The sequence below is a fragment of the Balaenoptera borealis genome, assembly GCF_965194805.1.
Source record: "Balaenoptera borealis genome assembly, chromosome: 2".
Taxonomy (NCBI): Eukaryota; Metazoa; Chordata; class Mammalia; order Artiodactyla; family Balaenopteridae; genus Balaenoptera; species Balaenoptera borealis.
This window is the reverse complement of record NC_138867.1, coordinates 86,995,913-87,019,549: the sequence shown is the minus strand read 5'-3', so window position 1 is coordinate 87,019,549 and position 23,637 is coordinate 86,995,913. Positions and strand designations below refer to the sequence as shown.

At 38.3% G+C, this 23,637-nt stretch overlaps 1 long non-coding RNA gene across 1 annotated transcript in view; it reads left to right on the top strand.

Moving 5' to 3' along the window:
• The window catches only part of LOC309622583, a 315,673-nt gene extending 292,794 nt beyond the window's left edge, over positions 1 to 22,879 (top strand). Inside the window, exon 2 of the long non-coding RNA XR_014241000.1 lies at positions 21,681 to 22,879. This is a non-coding gene — a long non-coding RNA (uncharacterized lncRNA). The remainder of the gene's footprint in view (positions 1 to 21,680) is intronic.
• Positions 22,880 to 23,637: the final 758 nt, after the last annotated feature.

Genomic DNA, 23,637 nt, shown 5'->3' with positions numbered 1-23,637 from the left:
TGATAATTTTGATGGATAAAAATGTTCTAGATAGAGGTCAAATTTAGGTGGCTCAAGCCTATAAAAAGAAGCCTAATTTCATTTTTGAGTAGATGGAATGGCCTGAGTGGCCTTAAAAGTCATTGCAGTTTTATATGAGGCTTGGCAATTTCCCAGTCCTCTGATAGGGACTCATGCATAGGCATAGAGTACAAAGGCCCCGTGCAGGTTGAGATGATCTCAGTATTTATGTTTTGGCACCAACAGTCCATGAAAAATAAATGACTTATCTTAGCAGGTCCTTCATATTTTTAAGAAGTCATTTCCCTTTAGCTCTATTTCAGGTTAAGAGCTATTCAGTTCTTTAGTGTACTTAGATGCTTACATTCAAGTTAATTTCTACATCATTAATTCACTATGTCTGCCTCTTTTGTTTTAAATTACTATATATGTGGATATAAATGTTTATTTCATTAGGAGGTTAAAAAAAGTTTCCCTAGAAATTATTCTCTGAGTAGGGCCACTCATTCCTCTTCTTGATTAGAGTTGGTTACACATGATAGCTTTTACAAAATGCTCAAGTCTATCACAAGTCTGGAGTTACCAAAACCAAATATTTTTCTTATTTTTTTTTGCTTTTCTATTTTGATTTCATATAGTCAAATCCAAATTGTAAAGCTATGCCTGTCCACATGCACTGTCTATTCTGCTCTTCTTCTGTTGTTTTTCTTCCCCTCAGACACATTATACTTTTCAGACTAAATTGATTTCATTAACTTCCATCCTTCCACAAACATAAATTGCTACTCTCTCCCAAATCATACAGAGCCACATAAAACCTACAAATATGAGATAGTTGGTTGACTATTTTGAGGCTTTCCCAGTCATTCACACTACTGAAATATCCATTCAATCTGCAAATGATATTTAGTGAGGAACTACTAAAATTGAAATACTTCTAAGAATTTAGAGGAGCAAAAAGAAAACACACAGGTACACACACAAATATAAATGGCCATTTCATTCTCCTCAAGAAGCTTGCAAATAAGTAGGATGGATAAGATAAACATAAGAGATATAAAGAATAATGTGTGCAGTTTGGGGGGGGGGTTGTTTTTTTAAGGGATCATAGAAAATCTACTGGAACCCTGCTGTACTCAGTGTTGTCTTCAAACCAAGAGTGTGGGTGTCCCTTGGTAACTGGTTAGAAATGAAGAATCTCAAGGTCTACCTCAAACCTAGTTAATCAATATTTGCATTTTAACAATATCCATGGTTAAACGCTATGCATATTAAGTTTAAGAAGATCTGTGCTGGAGCTATCAGGTTCTAAGAGGAGATCAAAAGCTTATGCGTGGAAGTGAAAGTGTTGGAGCTGGATCTTAAACATAGCAATAAAGAGGGCAGGAGCAAAATATCAAAGTCATGTCAATTGTACAAAGAAAGGCACTGTCCAGTCTATAGCTTACTTGATTTGGATGGGTTATGCATAGGCTGTATGGAATGATACCAGAATGATAAGCTTGTCCTTAATATTTGATCAAGTCAGAAAATGACATATGACTACAGAAAGCTGTGGGTAGTATTATTTTTTTTTCCCCCCAGGAAGCTGGATGCCAGAGAAGGAGTGATACTATCCCTAAATTTAGTAATGAGGTAGAGACTTAATAATTGGAAAATCTGCAGTTATAAACAGAGACTGTCTTAGCCCATTCTGGCTATCACAAATACCATAGACTGGGTAGCTTATAAACAGCAGAAATTTACTTCCCACATTTCTGGAGGCTCGGAAGTCCAAGGTCAGGGCTCTGACATGGTCACGTTCTGGTGAGAATCCTCTTCCTGGTTCATAGCCAGTGGCTTGTTGCTTTCTTCCTCCATGTAAGGGACCTCTGTGGGGTCTGTTTTATAAAAACACTGATCCCATTCATGAGGGCTCCACCCTCATGACCTAATCACCTCCTGAAGGTCTCACCTCCCAATACCATAATCTTAGGGGGATGACTTCAACATAATAATTTTGGGGAGACACAAACGTTCAGGCTGTAGCAGATACACTCAGAAATATTAGCCAGATCCATTCTCTGCTTGTGGTCCTATTAGTTCTTAGATTGGTAGGTGTGAAAATCGTGAATTTTATATTTGAGAAATGGTGGCCCCTGAGTTTCTTTTCATCTGCCATTATTAAGATATAAGAATTTTCTTCTTCCTCTGTAGTACTATATACTAAGAATCTGGATTTTTGTCAGAAGCTTTCTTTTTGGCTACTGTACCAGAGAAAATGGTGCTGTGGGAAATGAAAAGTCTTCAATTAATGTAAAAAAGGATGTCTTAGTTACTAAACTGTGTGAGTTGATGGAGAGAGTTATGAGAATATGCTCATATCATTAATTTTATATAAAAATTTGGATTTCTAATAAGCCACACATATAATGCTTTCCATATTCATGTGCCAGTATAATCCTCATATACATATATATACATATATATATTGAGTTGGCCAAAAAGTTCATTTGGGTTTTCCGTAAGATGTTATGGAAATACCTGAATGAATTTTTTGGCCAACCCAATATATGTATATATATTTTAAAGGAACAAAGAAAAGACCAGTTTTTGAACTGAAAAGTTTTTATTTTCAAAGTTGAAAAAACTTTACATATATCTTCAACTAATAAGTACTGATCCAGGTCCTACCTGAGGAAAATGTTATGTCACTGATACAAAGTAGTCACCAAAAGACATGCACATTTCCTTTTTGGTTTTTTTGCACAAACTTTTTTTATTATATAAGTTTCAGATGTATGCACATTTCCTTTTTAGTCTAACAATTAGTCTAACAATTTGGATAAATAATAATGAATATGTCACTGTGTCTAGCAAGATGTATTTTGCTCATCTGTTTGATCTGGATTTTGATCTAAATACACGTCTAGGAGTGAAATTAACAATCATATTTCATGGCCCAAGATCCTCCCTAAGAAACTATACAAAACAAGGATGCTACTAGAAAAGCTGCTATCTCCCTCACTCAATTCTAAATTCAATCCAAAACATTTGCTAAGCACATAAATGATCTGAGTATTGGTCTAAGTAATTAAGGTGTCAAAATTAAGAATACAGTGGCTCAAGAAACTATGAAAGGAAACAAGTATATTCAATAATTATTATACAAATCTGGCTACTACAAATACTTTAACAGTGAAATTATGAGTTTACTTAGAGAAAACAGAAAAGTCTTCACAGAGGTGCTATTTAATGAGTATTTTGAAGGTTTGGTAGGATATGAAAAGTCAGAAAAGTGTTGTTGAACCTAAGTTCATGTGCCTGATGCACAGTGAGGCCAAACAAACCAAACGATGGCATTTGGAGCAGAGAAAGGTTTATTGAAAGGGCCAAGAAAAGAGAACAGGCAGCTCAGGCTCAAAAGACCCAAACTCCCTGATAGTTTTCAGGGAAGAGTTTTTAAAGGCAAAATTTGGGGTAAGGGTTGCAGGGTGTGTGACTTTCTTCTGATTGGTTGGTGGTGTGGTAAGAGCGTGGTGTTTCAGGAATCTTGTGCAAGCCATCCTTCACCTGGGTGGGAACCTTAGTTCCTGTAGCAGAACTCAGATATGTAGTTTGTATATCCTTTGAGGAGGAACTAGGACTCTGCTTTATTGCTGCACTCTTGTTTCTTGACTGCTTTTCTTTTGCTTCTGCATTCCCTCACTTCCCTAATTAGTAACTGTTTGAATCTGCCCTTTGGAACTCAGGGAAGGTCTAGGAGGCCGAAGCCTTTTTCCTACAATCTAGAAATAGGGCACATGGAAAGGCTTTTGTATCAAAGAGTACCCCACAGGTTTCAAAAGAGGGGAAAAGGCTTTTCAATTCTGTTCAATAAGTTGACCATAGCCCAAGACCTATAAGCAGTCATGGCACGTTCAGGAAATAGCAAAATTCTGATGCTGCTGATGAAAATGTTGTGTTAAGAGGAGTGTTGGGAAAAAGAAGGGGAGAAAAAAAGGTGCTGAAAATGGGTGAATGGGTTTAGGGAGTGTGACACTGTGATTTATAATAAGAAATATATATTTGGTTTTTGTCTCTGTACCTGACATAAAGCTCCTAAAAGCCTTGACATGTCCTAAGTGATAACAGCAATAAAGGTGAAAGGATAGTCTTTTTTTATTCATAACAAGATCCTTTCAACCACACCTGAGTTTATGTTAATGAAGTGACTTTGGAAAGCCCCAGGGATGGGAGCATATTGCCAGGGGAAGTAACTGTGTAATTAGACAGTTGGAACTTCCAGCCCTATCTCCTAATTCCAAGGAGGGAAGAGGGGCTAGAAGTTGAATAAATCACCAATGACTGTGATTTAATCAATCATGCCTATGTAATGAAGCCTCCATGAAAATCACTAATGAAAGGGGTTCAAAGAACTCCAGGTTGCTGAACACAGGGAAGTGCTGGGAGAGCGGCATACCTGGAGAGAGTTTGGAAGCTCTGCACCCCTTGCCACATATTCTGCCTCATGCTTCTCTTCTATCTGGCTATTCCTGAGTTGTATCCTTTTTTAATAAACTGCTAATCTAGTAAGTAAACCATTTTCCTGAGTTCTGTGAGCTGCCCTAGGAAATGATTGAACCTAATGAGGGATTTGTAGAAACTTCTAATTTATAGCCAGTTAGTCAGAAGCACAGGTGACAACCCAGACTTGCAATTCATGTCTGAAGTGGGGAACAGTCTTAACTAACTCCAGCAGTTAGTGTCCGAATTGAGTTACATTATAGGACACCTAGTTGAGGTATTCCAAAATTTGGAGAATTGCTTGGTGTGGAAAACCCCACATATCTGGTTTTGTTACCCCAAAACTGGGTTCACCTCTTGGTGGGTGTCGAGCCAATAGACACAACCAAGCCACAGATCAGGAGAAGGAAGGATTTACTACTTGCAGCAAGTAAGGAGAACACCAGCAATCTCTCCCAAAGCAGTGTCTCCCCATCAACAAAATTAGGGAAGTTTTAAGCTAATGATAAATGCTTATTCATGAGGGGGCTCGAGCAGGGGAGAATTTAGCATAGAATCAGGGGTTGACAGAGTCCAAGCTTTGGTTGATTGAAGTCAGGAGGGTCAACATCATAATTCCATCCTCCACCTGGATGGGGGCCTTAGTTCCTGCAGAACTCAAAGACATATTATTATGTATATCCCTTGAGGAACCAGGACACTGCCTCAAGACTGCACTATTGTTTCCTGACTGCTCCTCCCTTGTTTCTGCATTCCCTCCCTTAAGATCAGTAATTACTGAGGCCTGTTCAAGGACAAACATTGTGGCCAAGCTTAGATCACAAAATGGCTTAGGCCAAAATGGCTTATTTTATGCCAAAAAAAAGAGAAGCCCAGTCTAGTTCTTTTCCTCGGGGGACCCCGTACTCTGCCTACAGTTTCAGAAGTAAAGTGTCAGAAGTATTGAGTGTGGTAGTTATAGGAAGCAGAGTAGGAAATACTGTTTTTCCTTTCAGGGAGAAAAGTCCTGCAAATAAGCAACTATGTCAAATGCTATTGTGATAGTTGAGACAAGATATCTTAAAGAACTACTTTATTTAAAGGGGTTCAATAGAGAATGGAGAAGAGAAATAGAGACAGTGAGTTTAAACATTTTTTTTTTTTTCCAAAGAGTATAGCTGTAAAGGGAAAGAGAAAAACAGAGTGATAGTGTTACCCCAAAACTGGGGCTGCCTTTTGGTGAGTGTTGAGCCAAAAGACACTACCAAGCCAAAGATCAGGAGAAGGAAGGATTTATTACTTGCAGCAAGCAAGCAAGTGGATCATAATAGGAAGACCTGCTGGACGTGGAAATTCTCTTAATTGCTTCAGTGTTCTCTCTGAATTAGAATAAAATAGTGTCAACTTATAATGAGGATGGGGAAGGAGATTGTAGCTTTTAGAGATGACCAGAAAATATGAAATCCTATTTCACAGAAAAGACAATGGACTAAGCATCAAAATCCTCTTTTGGTGATTAATTACTAATTTAAAATGAGACTAGTAACATGATTGTGCATTATTTTGGGGATAAGTTTAGCTGACTGAAACAAGAAAGGGGTAAGTCATTAGATATAACTAGGTTGTGTGGCAGAAACAAATAGTGCAAAAGGATAGAGAAGCAAGGGAGTGAAGAGTATATGCAGTAGAATGTTCAAAATGATTGACAACAGAATAACGTTAGCTAAAAAGGAGTAAAGTTCATGGGGAGGGGGATGAGAGGTGAATAAAAAGTGTTTGCATTACTGGATTTAAACTTCCATTGAATTAAAGATTTGCTGTCAATGGAGTAATAGAGTGTGATTTGGGAAAGTTTTGGTTTGATAATGGACTGACTGAGGTAGGATTGAGGGCAAGGTCTTTAGATGAAATTAGATCATGTGACAGAAAGGATATTGCAAGTATCATTTACATGGATATCAAGAATAATAACTGGAGTGTTGTTGGAGAGGGAGATAGGGACTCAGGAAATAAAATATTCAAGAAAGGAGGAGGAGGGATTGGGTGAGTTGTAGATGATTACAGGGGGTAGTCAGAGAAAGTAGAATGCTTATGACTGAAATTGCAGCTAAAAAAAGACTACAAAGGAAATACTCACAGAAGAGTCTACCGATTAAGAAGGCTTCTGTTAGGAATCTTACATTTAACCTAGCACAATGAAAGTTAAGGAAATGGAGAGGTGTGGCAGGGTCAGAAGGAAGAGTATGTATAGGATCATATGAGGACTATAGTCCAGCAAGTAAAGTATGGCCTGTGATCCTGACTTTCTTGCGGTACAGGGCAAGGAAGAATGACAGAGTAAATCCTGAGGTCCCAAGGCTGCAGATGTTGAGGGATGGCACTGTTGGAGAAGTCTTGTTAAAATGGAGGATGAGTTCTGGAGCCCCCACCTAATATTGCAGATTGAAATTTAGATTCCAATAGAATTCCAATATTCTTACTTGTAAAATCAGTTCAAAAGAACACAGTGGTTTTAGAATCAAAAGCACTTTTTTAAGTTTAAGAAAATATAGAAAAAAATATCTCTACAACCTGCAAGTAGGCAAAGATTATTTAAACAGGCACAAATTATAAATGAAAAACTGAACATATGAGTCTACCTTACTCTTCAAAATTCAGTATTTTAACAGGAAAAATAACAGTTTGCTGACTGGGAGAAGACATTTTCAATACTTATAACCAGTGAAGGTTTCACATCTATAGTATTTAAAGAATTCCTACAAACGTATAAGGAAATTATAAATGATCCTGTAGGAAACATAAAATAGGCAATATTATTAAGAAAGTATCTGAGAAAAAAAATGCTCAACCTCTTTGGAAAATAAAAATAAAACCACAAGGAATGAGAGACCATCTTACATCCCAAATCCTCAGTTTGAGTAAATATATGTTTCACAAAACTAAATGTTGTGAAGATCTGAACCAAACATAAATCTTTTTTTTTTTTAATTATTATTTATTTATTTATTTATTTATTTTTGGCTGTGTTGGGTCTTCGTTTCTGTGCGAGGGCTTCCTCTAGCTGCGGCAAGTGGGGGCCACTCTTCATCGCGGTGCGCGGGCCTCACTATCGTGGCCTTTCGTTGTGGAGCACAGGCTCCAGACGCGCAGGCTCAGTAGTTGTGGCTCACGGGCCTAGTTGCTCCGCGGCATGTGGGATCCTCCCAGACCAGGGCTCGAACCCGCGTCCCCTGCACTAGCAGGCAGATTCTCAACCACTGCGCCACCAGGGAAGCCCCATAAATCTTATTATGGTAAAAATAAAACTGGTACAATCACTTTCAAAATATACCTGCAATATCTAGTAAAGTTAAAGGTCCCGGTTCCCATGACTCTGAAATTCTAGTCTAGATATGTCATTTTGAGAAACTTTGACTTATCCACAGAAAGAGAAGTAGAGAATGCTCATGGCAGCATTGTTTATGAGAGCAAGAGTTCTTGGAGTCCCTCCAAATTGGTTCATTTCCAGAGGGTCCTTGAATATCAGTGTTCCAAAATCTCTTCTAAAAAATGTTTGCTTATTTCTCCTGGTATAAAGAAGAAAAACACCTTTCTCAGTTTAATCTTAATCAGGCCATCCAACAATCTCAGCCTACTTTATCTGAAGCTACTCAATATGTCAACATTCACGTCCTCAACTGTTAATCCCACATCGATTCCAACCTAAAGTCGCTCCCATTTCCCTGTGTTCCCTCTCCTTATCACATTGCTCCTCCAAACATGTTCCTGTCTCCTCCATCACCATGTCCTAACCCTCTTTGTATTTACACACCCCTCCCCAAACCTGTTCTTATTTTTCCCACTCCTGAATTTCCTAAAATTACTTAAGACTTTGGTTTTGCTCCCCTAGTATTCAGATTCAGGGGGAGGGAAGTTAAATGACTCAGTCACCTTCTCCTCTAGTTATGTTTAAGCCTTGGTCTGTATCTGACTTACATGCCCTGACCCACAAAAAACAACAACAATAAAAAAACAAACAAAAAAGGGAAGGATTTCCTATAAGATTGGGAGTTGAGACAACATCTTCATCAAAATGTTTCGTACAAATTCTAAAATACAAACCCATAGGACAATCATCTCCTGAATGGCACACAGTGAGACATATTTTATTTATGGCAAATGTGCCTATTAGTATCTGCCTGCTAACTGGATTGGATACTGTTATCTAGCTATTCTAATTAGCCCTCATCAAATCTTTAACTAGACTATCTTCTTTTCTCACTTTACTGTATGAACTCTGATTTAAATTTTTCAGACACTAGGTGAAGCAAAAGGTCTGTAACAAGGTGTTACAGCTACAAGCTTAGGTGTAAAATTCTAGCACTAAAAGGAGTCCATGAACGTCCTTTCTCACAGGGTACCCAAAAAGACTTAGAACAAGAAGCTAAGAAATTTGAATAAAGCTAAAATGTTTGACTCTCATAGTAGATCATTTATGGGTAATCTTTGTGCCTGTTGCTGCTGACATATGGACTGCAAAGGAAGTTCACTGGAACTACTGCAATTTACATGCTCTGCTCTAGGAAATAACCAGGACTCTGGACTATTTTACCAAACCAACAAACATCATTACCAGAGAACTACAGGTACTCCAGTGAAGGGTCCTCTACAATCATATAACATTGGACATGATTCTGGTTTCCCAAGGATACACTTGTGCAGTGGTCACAGTGACTGCTGTGTATATGATCCCTGAAAACTCTGTTGTCTGTGCCACCACTGAAAATATGTAGACCATAAAACAGGAAATTTGTTGAAACAGAACTACTCTCCTCATTCTACTATCTAAGGACACTTTGAGTCCAATGTTCTGAATCCCCTGAATTTATCCCCTTCAAACCTCCAATCTTGTTTTTACTCTCATAATCAGATTTTAACTCATTAATTTTCTTATGTATTCTTTTGTATGTGAGTGTGTGTGTTGCATGATGTGCTTTGACTGCCCCCCGCCCCCACCAGCTTTATTGAGGTAAAATTGGCAAAGAAAACTAAGATATTCAAAATGTACAATGTGATGGCCTGGCAACCACTTTTCTACCCTCTGTTTGTTTCTATGACTTTGACTTTTTTTTTTTTTAGATTCCACAAATAAGTGGTACCATGTGGTATTTGTCTTCCTCCATTTGACTTATTTCACTTTGCATAATGGCTTTCAAGTTCATTCTTTACCATGTTGTCACAAATAATAGGATTTACTTTTTTTTTTTTTTAAGGCTGAATAATGTTCAATAATACTGTGTGTGTGTGTGTGTGTGTGTGTGTGTGTGTGATGATTTTTTATCCTTCCATCTATTGATGGAAACCTGGATTGGTTCCATACTGTGGCTATTGTGAATAATGGGAGTACAGATATCTCTTCAAGATAATGATTTCATGTCTTTTGGTTATATACTTAGAAGTAGAATTGCTGGATCATCTTAGAGTTGAATTTTTAAGTTTTGAGGAACCACCATAGTATATTCCATAGTGCTACATTCCCACCAACAGTGTACAAATATTCCTTTTTCTCCATATTCTCACCAGCATTTGCTATCTCTTGTCGTTTTGATAATAGACATCCTAACAGATGTGAGGTGATAGCTCACTGTGGTTTTGATTTGCATTTCCCTGATGATTAGTGATGTTGAATACCCTTTCAAGTACCTGTTTATCATTTGTATGTTTTCTTTGGAAAAAATGTCTATTTAGGTCTTTTGCTCATTTTTTTATTAGGGTTGTTTTTTTAGCTGTTGAGTTACATGAGTTCCTCAAATATTTTGGATATCATCCCATTGTGTAGTATGTGGTTTGCAAATATTATCTTTTATTCCATAGGGTACTTTTTCATTTTGTTGATGGTTTCTTTTACTCTGCAGGAGATTTTTAGTCTGAGGTAGTCCTCCTTGTTTATTTTTGCTTTTGTTGCCTTTGCTTTGACAAAGGCAAAATATCATTGCCAAGACCAAAGTCAAGGAGATTACCTCCTGTTTTCTTCCAGGAATTTTATGGTTTCAGGTCTTATATTTAAGTCTAATACATTTCAAGTTAATTTTTGTGATTGGCTTAAGATAGTGGTCCAATTTCATGCATTTGCATACGGGTTTCCAGTTATTCCAGTACTATTTATTGAAGAGATTGCCAATTCCTCATTGTATATTCTTGGCTCCTTTGTTGAAATTAATTGACCATGTATGTGTGAGTTTATTTCTGGACTCTTTCTGTGAAAAATACCACTGGGATTTTGATAGGGATTGCATTAAATTTGTAGATTGCTTTGGGTAATATAGACATTTTAACAATATTAATTCTTCCAGTAAATGAACATGGAATACCTTTCTATTTATTTGAGTCCTCCTCAGTTTCTTTCGTTAATGATTCATAGTTTTCAGCATACAGATGTCTCACCTTCTTGGTTAAATTTACACCTAAGAACTTTATTCTTTTTGATATTATTGTAAATGGGTTTGTTTTCCTAATTTATAACTTATTTTTTGCATAGTTTGTTGTTAATGTATAAGAACCCCACTGACATTTTTTTTTTAACATCTTTATTGAAGTATAATTGCTTTACAATGGTGTGTTAGTTTCTGCTTTATAACAAAGTATATCAGTTATACATATACATATGTTCCCATATCTCTTCCCTCTTGCATCTCCCTCCCTCCCACACTCCCCATCCCACCCCTCTAGGTGGTCACAAAGCACCGAGCTGATCTCCCTGTGCTATGCGGCTGCTTCCCACTAGCTATCTATTTTACATTTGGTAGTGTATATACGTCTATACCACTCTCTTACCCTGTGATATCCTACCCCTCCCCCTCCCCATATCCTCAAGTCCATTCTCTAGTAGGTCTGTGTCTTTATTCCCGTCTTGCCACTAGGTTCTTCATGACCTTTATTTTCCCTTAGATTCCATATATATGTGTTAGCATACTGTATTTGTTTTTCTCTTTCTGACTTACTTCACTCTGTATGACAGACTCTAACTCCATCCACCTCACTACAAATACCTCCATTTCATTTCTTTTTATGGCTGAGTAATATTCCATTGTATATATGTGCCACATCTTCTTTATCCATTCATCCGATGATGGACACTTAGGTTGCTTCCATGTCCTGGCTATTGTAAATAGAGCTGCAATGAACATTTTGGTACATGGCTCTTTTTGAATTATGGTTTTCCCAGGGTATATGACCAGTAGTGGGATTGCTGGGTCGTATGGTAGTTCTATTTTTAGTTTTTTAAGGACTCTCCATACTGTTCTCCATAGTGGCTGTATCAGTGTACATTCCCACCAACAGTGCAAGAGGGTTCCCTTTTCTCCACACCCTCTCCAGCATTTATTGTTTCTAGAATTTTTGATGATGGCCATTCTGACCGGTGTGAGATGATATCTCATTGTAGTTTTGATTTGCATTTCTCTAATGATTAATGATGTTGAGCATTCTTTCATGTGTCTGTTGGCAATCTGTATATCTTCTTTGGAGAAATGTCTATTTAGGTCTTCTGCCCATTTTTGGATTGGGTTGTTCATTTTTTTGTTATTGAGCTGCATGAGCTGCTTGTAAATCTTGGAGATTAATCCTTTGTCAGTTGCTTCATTTGCAAATATTTTCTCCCATTCTGAGGGTTGTCTTTTGGTCTTGTTTATGGTTTCCTTTGCTGTGCAAAAGCTTTTAAGTGTCCTTAGGTCCCATTTGTTTATTTGTGTTTTTATTTCCATTTCTCTAGGAGCTGGGTCAAAAAGGATCTTGCTGTAATTTATGTCATAGAGTGTTCTGCCTATGTTTTCCTCTAAGAGTTTGATAGTGTCTGGCCTTACACTTAGGTCTTTAATCCATTTTGAGTTTATTTTTGTGTATGGTGTCAGGGAGTGTTCTAATTTCATACTTTTACATGTATCTGTCCAATTTTCCCAGCACCACTTATTGAAGAGGCTGTCTTTTCTCCACTGTATATGCTTGCCAACTTTATCAAAGATAAGGTGACCATATGTGCGTGGGTTTATCTCTGGGCTTTCTACCCTGTTCCATTGATCTATATTTCTGTTTTTGTGCCAGTACCAAACTGTCTTGATTACTGTAGCTTTGTAATATAGTCTGAAGTCAGGGAGCCTGATTCCTCCAGCTCCATTTTTCGTTCTCAAGATTGCTTTGGCTATTTGGGGTCTTTTGTGTTTCCATACAAATTGTGAAATTTTTTTTCTAGTTCTGTGAAAAATGCCACTGGTAGTTTGATAGGGATTGCCTTGAATCTGTAGATTGCTTTGGGTAGTAGAGTCATTTTCACAATGTTGATTCTTCCAATCCAAGAACATGGTATATCTCTCCATCTATTTGTATCATCTTTAATTTCTTTCATCAGTGTCTTATAATTTTCTGCATACAGGTCTTTTGTCTCCTTAGGTAGGTTTATTCCTAGATATTTTATTCTTTTTGTTGCAATGGTAAACGGGAGTGTTTTCTTAATTTCACTTTCAGATTTTTCGTCATTAGTGTATAGAAATGCAAGAGATTTCTCTGCATTAATTTTGTATCCTGCTACTTTACCAAATTCATTGATTAGGTCTAGTAGTTTTCTGGTAGCATCTTTAGGATTCTTTATGTATGGTATCATGTCATCTGCAAACAGTGACAGCTTGACTTCTTCTTTTCCGATTTGGATTCCTTTTATTTCTTTTTCTTCTCTGATTGCTGTGGCTAACACTTCCAAAACTGTGTTGAATAATAGTGGTGAGAGTGGGCAACCTTGTCTTGTTCCTGATCTTAGTGGAAATGGTTTCAGTTTTTCACCATTGAGGACAATGTTGGCTGTGGGTTTGTCATATATGGCCTTTATTATGTTGAGGAAAGTTCCCTCTATGCCTACTTTCTGCAGGACTTTTATCATAAATGGGTGTTGAATTTTGTCGAAAGCTTTCTCTGCATCTATTGAGATGATCATATGGTTTTTCTCCTTCAATTTGTTGATATGATGTATCACGTTGTTTGATTTATGTATATTGAAGAATCCTTGCATTCCTGGAATAAACCCCACTTGATCATGGTGTATGATCCTTTTAATGTGCTGTTGGATTCTGTTTGCTAGTATTTTGTTGAGGATTTTTGCATCTATGTTCATCAGTGATATTGGCCTGTAGTTTTCTTTCTTTGTGACATCTTTGTCTGGTTTTGGTATCAGAGTGATGGTGGCCTCGTAGAATGAGTTTGGGAGTGTTCCTCCCTCTGCAATATTTTGGAAGAGTTTGAGAAGGATAGGTGTTAGCTCTTCTCTAAATGTTTGATAGAATTCGCCTGTGAAGCCATCTGGTCCTGGGCTTTTGTTTGTTGGAAGGTTTTTAATCACAGTTTCAATTTCAGTGCTTGTGATTGGTCTCTTCATATTTTCTATTTCTTCCTGGTTCAGTCTCGGCAGTTTGTGCATTTCTAAGAATCTGTCCATTTCTTCCAGGTTGTCCATTTTATTGGCATAGAGTTGCTTGTAGTAATCTCTCATGATCGTTTGTATTTCTGCAGTGTCAGTGGTTACTTCTCCTTTTTCATTTCTAATTCTATTGATTTGAGTCTTCTCCCTTTTTCTCTTGATGAGTCTGGCTAATGGTTTATCAATTTTGTTTATCTTCTCAAAGAACCAGCTTTTAGTTTTATTGATCTTCGCTATTGTCTCCTTCATTTCTTTTTCATTTATTTCTGATCTGATCTTTATGATTTCTTTCCTTCTGCTAGCTTTGGGGTTTTTTTGTTCTTCTTTTTCTAATTGCTTTAGGTGCAAGGTTAGGTTGTTTATTCGAGATGTTTCCTGTTTCTTGAGGTAGGCTTGTATTGCTATAAACTTCCTTCTTAGCACTGCTTTTGCTGCATCCCATAGGTTTTGGGTCGTCATGTCTCCATTGTCATTTGTTTCTAGGTATTTTTTGATTTCCCCTTTGATTTCTTCAGTGATCACTTCGTTATTAAATAGTGTATTGTGTAGCCTCCATGTGTTTGTATTTTTTACAGATCTTTTCCTGTAATTGATATCTAGTCTCATAGCGTTGTGGTCGGAAAAGATACTTGATACGATTTCAATTTTCTTAAATTTACCAAGGCTTGATTTGTGACCCAAGATATGATCTATCCTGGAGAATGTGTCATGAGCACTTGAGAAAATTGTGTATTCTGTTGTTTTTGGGTGGAATGCCCTATAAATATCAATTAAGTCCATCTTGTTTAATGTATCATTTAAAGCTTGTGTTTTCTTATTCATTTTCATTTTGGATGATCTGTCCATTGGTGAAAGTGGGGTGTTAAAGTCCCCTACTATGATTGTGTTGCTGTCGATTTCCCCTTTTATGGCTGTTAGTATTTGCCTTATGTATTGAGGTGCTCCTATGTTGGGTGCATAAATATTTACAGTTGTTATACCTTCCTCTTGGATCGATCCCTTGATCATTATATAGTGTCCTTCTTTGTCTCTTGTAATAGTCTTTATTTTAAAGTCTATTTTGTCTGATATGAGAATTGCTACTCCAGCTTTCTTTTGATTTCCATTTGCATGGAATATCTTTTTCCATCCCCTCACTTTCAGTCTGTATGTGTCTCTAGGTCTGAAGTGGGTCTCTTGTAGACAGCATATATATGGGCCTTGTTTTTGTATCCATGCAGCCAGTCTGTGTCTTTTGGTGGGAGCATGTAATCCATTTACATTTAAGGTAATTATCAATATGTATGTTCCTATTCCCATTTTCTTAAATGTTTTGGGTTTGTTATTGTAGGTGTTTTCCTTCTCTTGTGTTTCTTGCCTAGAGAAGTTCCTTTAGCATTTGTTGTAAAGCTGGTTTGGTGGTGCTGAACTCTCTCAGCTTTTGCTTGTCTGTAAAGGTTTTAATTTCTCCATCACATCTGAATGAGATCCTTGCTGGGTAGAGTAATCTTGGTTGTAGGTTTTTCTCCTTCATCACTTTAAGTATATCCTGCCACTCCCTTCTGGCTTACAGAGTTTCTGCTGAAAGATCAGCTGTTAACCTTATGGGGATTCCCTTGTGTGTTATTTGTTGTTTTTCCCTTGCTGCTTTTAATATGTTTTCTTTATACTTAATTTTTGATAGTTTGATTAATACGTGTCTTGGCGTGTTTCTCCTTGGATTTATCCTGTATGGGACTCTTTGTGCTTCCTGGACTTGATTAACTATTTCCTTTCCCATATTAGGGAAGTTTTCAACTATAATCTCTTCAAATATTTTCTCAGTCCCTTTCTTTTTCTCTACTTCTTCTGGAACCCCTATAATTCGAATGTTGGTGCGTTTAATGTTGTCCCAAAGGTCTCTGAGACTGTCCTCAGTTCTTTTCATTCTTTTTTCTTTATTCTGCTCTGCAGTAGTTATTTCCACCATTTTATCTTCCAGGTCACTTATCCGTTCTTCTGCCTCAGTTATTCTGTTATTGATCCCATCTAGAGTATTTTTAATTTCATTTATTGTGTTTTTAATCATTGCTTGGTTCCTCTTTAGTTCTTCTACATCCTTGTTAAAAGTTTCTTGCATTTTGTCTATTCTATTTCCAAGATTTTGGATCATCCTTACTATCATTATTCTGAATTCTTTTTCAGGTAGACTACCTATTTCCTCTTCATTTGTTAGGTCTGGTGTGTTTTGACCCTGCTCCTTCATCTGCTGTGTGTTTTTCTGTCTTCTCATTTTGCTTATCTTACTGTGTTTGGGGTCTCCTTTTCACAGGCTGCAGGTTTGTAGTTCCCATTGTTTTTGGTATCTGTCCCCAGTGGCTAAGGTTGGTTCAGTGGGTTGTGTAGGCTTCCTGGTGGAGGGGACTAGTGCCTGAGTTCTGGTGGATGAGGCTGGATCTTGTCTTTCTGGTGGGCATGTCCACGTCTGGTGGTGTGTTTTGGGGTGTCTGTGGCCTTGTTATGATTTTAGGCAGCCTCTCTGCTAATGGATGGGGCTGTGTTCCTGTCTTGCTAGTTGTTTGGCATAGGGTGTCCAGCACTGTAGCTTGTTGGTCGTTGAGTGAAGCTGGGTCTTGATGTTGAGATGGAGATCTCTGAGAGATTTTTGCCGTTTGGTATTACGTGGAGCTGGGAGGTCTCTTGTGGACCAGTGTCCTGAAGTTGGCTCTCCCACCTCAGAGGCACAGCCTGGATGCCTGGCTGGAGCACCAAGATCCTTTCATCCACACGGCTCAGAATATAAGGGAGAAAAAAATAGAAAGAAAGAAAGAAAGAGGATAAAATATAGTGAAGTAAAATAAAGCTATTATAAAGCAAAGCTATACAGACAAAATCTCACCCAGAAGCATACACATATACACTCACAAAAAAAAGGAAAAGGGGAAAAATTAATATATCCTGCTCCCAAAGTCCACCTCCTGAATTTGGGATGATTCGTTGTCTATTCAGGTATTCAACAGATGCAGGCACATCAAGTTGTTTGTGGAGTTTTAATCCGCTGCTTCTGAGGCTGCTGGGAGAGATTTCCCTTTCTCTTCTTTGTTCGCACAGCTCCGGGGTTTCAGCTTTGGATTTGGACCCGCCTCTGCATGTAGGTCGCCTGAGGGCGTCTGTTCCCCACCCAGACAGAACGGGGTTAAAGAGCAGCTGCTTCGAGGGCTCTGGCTCACTCGGGCGGGGGGAAGGGAAGGATACGGATGCGGGGCAAGCCTGCGGTGGCAGAGGCCAGCGTGACGTTGCACCAGCCCAAGGCACTCCGTGTGTTCTCCTGGGGAAGTTGTCCCCGGATCATGGGAGCCTGGCCATGGCGGGCTGCACCAGTTCCCGGGAGGGGCGGTGTGGAGCGTGACCTGTGCTCGCACACAGGATTTTTGGTGGCGGCAGCAGCAGCCTTAGCATCTCATGGCCGTCTCTGTGGTCCGTGCTGATAACTGCGGCTCGCGCGTGTCTCTGGAGCTCGTTTAGGCGGCGCTCTGAATCCCTTCTCCTTGCGCACCAGGAAACAAAGAGGCAAGAAAAAGTCTCTTTCCTCTTCGGCAGCTGCAGACTTTTTCCCGGACTCCCTCCCGGCTAGCTGTGGTGCACTAACCCCTTCAGGCTGTGTTCATGCATCCAACCCCAGTCCTCTCCCTGTGATCCGACCGAAGCCCGAACCTAGGCTCCCATCCCCCGCCCACCCCGGCGGGTGAGCAGACAAGCCTCTCGGGCTGGTGAGTGCTGGTCGGCACTGATCCTCTGTGCGGGAATCTCTCTGCTTTGCCCTCTGCACCCCTGTTGCTGCGCTCTCCTCCGTGGCTCCAAAGCTTCCCCCCTCTGCCACCCGCAGTCTCCGCCCGCAAAGGGGCTTCCCAGTGTGTGGAAACCTTTCCTCCTTCACAGCTCCCTCCCACTGGTGCAGGTCCCATCCCTATTCTTTTGTCTCTGTTATTTCTTTTTTCTTTTGCCCTACCCAAGTACGTGGGGAGTTTCTTGCCTTTTGGGAGGTCTGACGTCTTCTGCCAGCGTTCAGTGGGTGTTCTGTAGGAGCAGTTCCACGTGTAGATGTATTTCTAATGTATCTGTGGGAAGGAAGGTGATCTCTGCGTCTTACTCTTCCACCATCTTGCCCTATTCCCCCACTGATATTTTTATATTGATTTTATATACTGCAACGTTACTGAAATTGTTGATTAGTCCTAACAGTTTTTTGGTGGAGATGTAAGGGTTTTCTATATATAATACTATGTTACCTGCAAACAGAGACAATTTATTCTTCCTTTCTGATTCAGTTACCTTTTATTTATTTTTCTTTCCTAATTGCTCTGGCTAGGAATTCCAGCACTATGTTGAATAAAAGTGATGAAGGTGGACATCCTTGTCTTGTTCCTGATCTTAGAGGAAAAGCTTTCAGCATTTCACCATTGACTGTGATGTTAGTTGTGGATTTGTCACAGATGGTGTTTATTCTGTTGAGGTACATTCCCTCTATGCCCAGTTTGTGTAGAGTTCTTACCACAAAAGATGTTGAATTTTGTGAAATGCTTCCTCTGCAACAATTGAAATGACCATTAGTTTTTATTATTTATTTTCTTAATGTGGTCTGTCACATTTATAATGTGTGATGTTGAATCATAATGCATCCCAGAAATAAATCCCATTTGATCAAGGTGCATGATCCTTTAATGTACTGTTGAATTCAGTTCATTAATATTTTGTTGAGAATCTTTACATCTATATCTATTAGGGATATTAACCTGAAATTTTCTTTTCTTGTTGTGTCCTTATCTGGCTTTGGTATCAGGGTAATGCTGGCCTCATAAAATGAGTTTAGAAGTATTCTTCCCTCTTCTATTTTCTGGAAGGGTCTGAGAAGGATTGGTATTAATCTTCTTTAAATGTTTGGTAGAATTTACCAGTAAAACCCTCTAGTCCTGGACTTTTCTGTATTGGGAAGTTTTGATTACTGAATCAGTCTTCTTACCCGTAATTATTCTGTTCAGATTTTCTATTTCTTCATGAGTTAGACTTGGTGGGTTTTCTGTTTCTAGGAATTTATCCATTTCTTCTATGTTGTCCACTTCGTTGATGTATAAATTTTATAGTACTCTTTTACAATCCTTTGTATTTGTATGGTGTCAGTTGTAATGTTTCCTCTCTCATTTATGATTTTATCTATTTAAGTCTTCATTTCTTTTTTCTTAGTAAGTCTAGGTAACATTATGTCAATTTTGCTTATCTTTTCAAAAAAACAACTCTTAGTTTCATTGATCTGTTCTCTTTTTTTAAGTTTCTATTTCTGCACTAATCTTTCTTATTTACTTCCTTCTGCTAACCTTAGACTTAATTTGCTCTTCTTTTTCTAGTGTCTTGAGGAGTAGGATAGCTGGTAGGATAGCTTGTTCTAATTACTTCTTTGGTGCTTGCTTTGGCAGCACATATACTAAAAATTGGAATGATACAGAGAAGATCAGCATGGCCCCTGCACAAGGATGACCCTCAAATTTGTGAATCATTCCATATTTTTTACTTATACAGTGTTATATGTCAATTATATCTCAATAAAACTGGAATAAGAAAAAAATAAAATTAAGAAAAAGAATTGCTTCTTTGTTTGCTACAGTCCTATAGGATTGGGACTGACAAATGGAAGCCCCTTTGGCTATCAGAGCCAGACATTTGGAAACGTTTCCCTTGGCAGCAGCTGTAAAACCTGCAGTGCTGAGATGTTTGTAAAAGCTCCTTCCAGGAATTTTCTTGAGCATGTTGGAGGGAGAAGGCAGGAGTGGTCTCTATCAGCAGCCCTGGTCTCTGGGTAGACTCACAGTCAGCCCCTAGAGCCTGCCATTTTGATGTGGATATTTTCCTTTTTGTCTAATGTGTAGGAATCACTCAGCTATTTTCTGGATGTTTTTCAAAGAGAATTGCTCCATGTGTAGCTGTTCATTCAGTGTGTTCATGGCAGGAGGGGATCTCAGGAGCCTCCTATAGTGCCATCTTGCTTTGACTCTTCCTTTAGTACATTCTTAGGCATAGCTCTTGTCAAATCTCTTAGCTGTTCCATGATTTCTTAGTCCTAAACCATGCTCAACAGATGATACAACTAGTCCTTCAAGGCCAGCAAGAAAGTGAAGACCAACCCATCCTTGGAAACTATAAACCTCAAAAATGACTCTTATTCCATCTCTAATAATATTTAAAACAGACACCATCCATCTGAAATAACAAAGAGGCTGACCAGTTGTGCAAAATTGCCTGTTACTCACTCATGTGGCCCAGCCAAAATTTAATTAGGCTTTGACCCTTCCCACAATCCTATGAACTTTAAAGACTCCTATTTTCAAGGAATTACTAAGAGGCAGTACATACCCCCTTAAAAGCTCACTCTGATAATTAGCTGGCCACAGTAAGAAACAATGCCTGTTAAATCACCCCAGCCATGCTGTCTGCTCACCCCTACCTGCTTGAGTGATTTCGCCTCAAAGTTCTTGCTGACCTTGCTTACACCTTCCTATACAAGAAAAGCTTTTTTTTTTCTGTTTGATTTTGAGATGCTTGCAGATCTCAAGGTCTAAGTGTTCTTCCTGTTACAATAGTCTTTTCAAATAGTTTTTCTTTAGCCAAGTTCAGATTTGATTTTATTTAACAATATATTTAAAATATTATACAAAATAAAACAAAAAAATCTGTTATAATTATACTGTCTGTTTCGTACCCACTGATTATAAATCCTGCATATATACATTTTTTTTTTTAACTTTTGGACCTTTATTTTTAAGGTTAAACTTTTTTTTTAACTTATTTATTTTATTTATTTATTTTTGGCTGTGTTGGGTCTTCATTGCTGCGTGCAGGCTTTCTCTAGTTGCGGTGAGCAGGGGCTACTCTTCATGGCAGTGCGGGGGCTTCTCATGTGGTGGCTTCTCTTGTTGTGGAGCACGGGCTCTAGGCACACAGGCTCAGTAGTTGTGGCTCGCAGGCTCTAGAAAGCAGGCTCGGTAGTTGTGGCACATGGGCTTAGTTGCTCCAAGGCATGTGGGATCTTCCTGGACCAGGGCTTGAACCTGTGTGCCCTGCATTGGCAGGCGGATTCTTAACCACTGCACCACCAGGGAAGCCCTATACATTTTTATTTCATGTAAGATTCCACGGGAATGATAACCACCTTATTAAGTTAGTAGACTGTGTTCATAGGAACTATGTAGAGAGCCTCAGCAATTTGTTAGCACTTCAGTTCTTAAGCTGGATTGGGGGTACATAAGTGTTAATTTAATATTCTTTATATTGTATTGTATCTAAAATTCTTCAATTTCTTTTTAAGACAGATCATAAAGAAGGGAACCATGTAACAATAATAGAAGTGATAACAAGAGAAGAAGCAGGGCTGATTTTGGCATTTAATAGTTTTACATATTTGTTTTATTAGCAAGAGTTAAAAATAAAATGAAAACTAAGATGGTGATTTTCAAACTATTTTCAATCAAAAGCTTGGGTACTGAGTTATCTCTTGGCATAGTGTTTACAAGTATAGGATTTGGAGTCAAATAGTCTAGGATTAAATTTGCTGTTGACATCTTCTATTTCTGTCACCTTCAGAAACTGATACAACCCTTTGAGCCTCTGATCCCTCATCTGTGAGATGTGACATAAGCACTACCTCTTTGGGCTATTATGTGGTAAAATAGAGATAACTAGGTGCTTAAAATGTAAAGGTTATTCTTTAAATAAAAGATTATGACAAAAAATTCATAATAATCTGTCTTCCACATGATTTCTACAGCCGGACTCAGGACCACAACAGAGCCCGAGATTGCAGATTTGAAGAAATTCAGTCTCCTGAATTTGAGGGGAAAGCAGGATTTAAGAGATCTTCTTTGAAGGTAAGAGACTTACATTTTAGTTCCAGCCCTGACACTAATAAGGTATGTTACCTTGGCCTCTAAAAAACATATTGTTGAGCATATATTAGTAATATGCCACAGCAAAGTGATGAATGCTGAGGATAGGCTGTTATACATGATAAATTTCTTCCCTTTTGGAGCTTACATTTCCTCATCTATAAAAGTTAAGAGTGGCTTAAGTTAAATAATATGTTTGTTTTATTAAAGCTCCAAAAATTTCTAAACAACAGGTGCCTTGCCAGAAGTGATCTTGGTTTTTTGGTTAACACTCAACTACCATAAATGAAGAACAGTCAACTATATGCACCTAAGGCATAAATCTGCACCTGGGCCTAAGGCAAGGATTTTTGATAATGTATCTTGATTATCTAAAAGGAGGAAAATAAACAACTGGGGCAAACGTTGGGTTGGGGATATGGAGGAGACTGAAGAACACTGTGTATTAGCATCTCAATACTATCCACATTAACCCTAAAATATTTTTGAAATGGGTCTACTTCTTACCATTTTTGCTTCTGCAATCCTTGTCCCAACTTCTATTCTGTCTTGCCTGTACTACTATGAAGACTTATTGATTTCATTGATTAATCTCTAAGCTACCATTTTGCCTTGTCAATGAAAAATTAATCACTCGATCTAAGAAATAAATGAAAGTTTTTATTCAAACCAATATAACCTTGGAAGAGCATCTCAGAAAGCTCCGAGAGCTGTTTCACCCATTAGAAGTCAAGGCACAGTTGTATAAGTTTTTTTGAGACAGGACTGTATATCAAGTGATATATTATTGACAGTTTACATAATCCAGATCTAAGCCATCATTGTAATGGGTCATGTGACCCCTTACAAGATCAAGAAGGAATGGTATCTTTTAAGGAGTTGTCGATGCTAGGATAATGTTGCTCTTTATGGTCCAGCAGGTAGGGAAGGTTTGGTCGATGCATAATGCAGATACACAATACAGTGTGGGGAGAGAGGAGGTCAAAGGTCAGAGGAGAATTTTTATGTTGTAATTTTTCTTGTCTTGCCATAAAATATGAATTTTATTTCACAGCCTCAACCCCCTACAGTACATTTTATTTATTTTTTTTATTTTTTTATAAATTTATTTATTTTCTTTTTGGCTGCGTTGGGTCTTTGTTGCTGCCCGTGGGCTTTCTGTAGTTGCAGCAAGCGGGGGCTACTCTTCGTTGCAGTGCGCAAAGAACGGCCAGAATAGTATTTTTTAAATAATCATATCCTGTGGTTTCCTACTTAAAATCTGGAAATGGTTTGCCAGTGCAATTATAATAAGAAACAAACCCCCATTCTGGCCTGCTCAGCCTTTTATGATGTGGCTTTGGCCTGTGCATCTCACTTCTGGCCCCTTTCTCCCTTCCCTCATTTCCCTGATACATCACCAGCACTATGTTTCTCTTTCTATTCCTAGACACCACTGATTTCATTTCTTTTTTTGGATCTAGGAACAGTCTAGTTTAAAAAATTTTTATTATAAGCTCTTTTAGCGAATTGTTAGTTGGTTGTCTCCTTTTAATGGCTTAGATAGCAGCTTAAACTTTGCTTTCCTTATGCTGCAATGTAAAGTAGCTTCTTGGTCAAGAATTCAAAACCCTATAATAGTACACTTTAGGCAGGTGTTTAGTCAGGTTCTCCAGAGAAACAGACCCAATAGGATAGATGTAGATGCAGATGTAAATGTAGAAATAGAGGTAGAGCTAGAGCTAGAGCTAGAGGTTAGAGATAGAGATAGAGATTGTATTTATTACAGGAATTGGCTCAGACTGTTATGGAGGCCAAGAAGTCCCATGATCTGCCATGATCTCCAGTGCAAGCTGGAGA